General features: G+C 41.3%; 1 pseudogene; it reads left to right on the top strand.

The window, feature by feature from the left end:
- Nucleotides 1-276: 276 nt before the first annotated feature.
- Nucleotides 277-2,242, top strand: part of LOC138014219 (b(0,+)-type amino acid transporter 1-like) — a 13,533-nt pseudogene continuing 11,567 nt past the window's right edge.

Genomic DNA, 2,242 nt, shown 5'->3' with positions numbered 1-2,242 from the left:
CAATCCATTTCAACTTCTCCACTTTTGTCCATTCATGTCCCTTCTTGGCTTCCCTGTGTTTTGTTAGAGTTCTTTTATAGTTTTGTACAGTTATTTTGATATTTTAGTTAATTCTATGACCATTTGATCAGTGCTGAAATTTCCCAAATTTCGTGACCTAGCCCCTTTAAGTAAGCACTATTTGAGATGCTGCTTTCACATGGATCAACAGTACTCATTCGAAATAGTATTTTTAGGGTACTCCATTTGGCTAGTCCATAGGGTACTCCATGGAGTAGGGCTCCGCGTTTTGTCCTCTCCGAATCCCTACCCACCCCTTCCAAAGTGGACGATTGTTGCGTGACTCTCTGCTAGCCGAAAAGAACAATGAACCGGGACATATGGAGAGGACAAGCTCTAATATCCTCCATGTTGATCTCAACAATAAATGGCACAGTACACCAGTGTCTCTCAAACGCTCCGTTGGAGTACCAAGTGCAGTCGCCCTTCTCGTTGGTACAATAATTGGGTCTGGAATATTTGCGACTCCAAAATGGGTTTTGCTGTACGCTGGCTCAGTAGGAATGTCCCTTGTAATATGGACGTTGTGTGGATTTATCGCTTTATCCTGTGCTCTGTGTTATTGCGAATTAGGGACACTGATTCCCAAATCAGGCGGCGAATATCCGTATATCATGGAAGCATACGGAAACATGCCCGCTTTCCTCTTTTCGTACGTCTTCGTGTTATTTGCAAGGCCCTCGACTGTAATGATCCTTCTTGTTTTTGGAGCGTATGTAATCGAGCCTTTTTTTCCTGGTTGTGGGGGTCGTGCAGACTTAGTTCCACTCGTAAAATTTTAGCTGTTGCTGCCTTAGGTGAGTTGAGAATTTGTTTTATTTACATTGTTTGTTGTACATGTTTAATCTCATTTGTGTGACAATACGTGACTGTCACGCAAGAATGATCCAGGTCAAAGAATAAGAGTCAAGGAATTTCTCTTCAGTGAATGTTAATTTCTTTGAAGTCGTTATAGCTATAATTTTTTATGTTTTGTGGTCTGTTTTGTTGCACTCGGTTGATTGTGAGGGAACGCCTCGTGGTTCTCTTTTGGTTTCTACGCAATTAAACTTTTCATTTATTTGTAATGAAGTTATGTAAATCCTACAAGTCTTATATAATTTGGAGAATTGTGAGCAAGTAAAATAAAATAAAAGCTAATAAAGGGCATTCTATCAGGGTTTTATGGCACCACGTGTTATTACTTAAATGAAGAAACATACAACTCCAATATTTTTTTAACTTCAAAGGTATTATCACTTTTGTTAACTGCGCAAGCGTGAAATGGGCAACAAGGATGCAGGTGGTGTTCACTGTCGCCAAAATGATCGCTATCGTTATGCTAATAGTAACAGGGCTGGTGCGATTGGGAGAAGGTGAGGAAAACTTCTGTTATTATGCTCGTCAGGCTCAGAAACGTGGTGGGCCCCTGGTAAGCCCAGTGGCAAGGGCCTCTCTCAAACTAGCCTGCAAGCAGGCACTTCTGGACGTATACAAAACAATTGGACCCCAGGTCCATGAATCACCCCTGTGGATCCGGTCCGTGGACTCCTTCATGGACCTGGTCCATGGACTACCCCTGTGAACCACCCCTCATTTTGCAAAGTTACAAGCAGAAAATTCTTTAGGCAAAAGAGGAAAGTGATCTTCACACTAATCTGGACAATTTAAGCAGTTATCTCTAATTATAGACACCTGAGAAATTCAGGTGGCTCCAACAGGATTTGAACCCATGACCTCTGCGATGCCAGGTGAACGCTCTACCAACTGAGCTTTGAAGCCACTCAGTTGGGAGCAAGTCAATTTGTTGGGCGCATTTGTTCTGGTGAAGGACTCGATGAATGAAATAAACTTAATTATTAATTTTAAAAAAACCGGTTACAGACAAATCCCTTTGGAGCCACCAAATAGGTGGTATAAGTGTCAATAACAGGCTTTATTATGTCTCTCAGATAGTACGCGCGCTGTAATTGGCTAAATTAGCGGGCCGTATTCTACAGTACGGCCCGCTGTACAGTTCGCTAAATTTAAAATTTCGACAAAACATCATCTAGCGAGTTTTTCATGTCATTTCTGTTGCATAAACTTGTACTGAAAACTGTTTGAATCTTGCAAGAAACTATTTCAAACTTAACAGCCAAGAAGATTTAGTTTTTGGGATTTTGGCATGGCATTCTTTGTGGCAATTGAACGTTCTGCTTCA

This window comes from Montipora capricornis, chromosome 8 (genome assembly GCF_036669925.1).
Source record: "Montipora capricornis isolate CH-2021 chromosome 8, ASM3666992v2, whole genome shotgun sequence".
NCBI lineage: Eukaryota > Metazoa > Cnidaria > Anthozoa > Scleractinia > Acroporidae > Montipora > Montipora capricornis.
The sequence above is the reverse complement of the archived record's forward strand: the minus strand, read 5'-3'. Positions and strand labels throughout refer to the sequence as shown.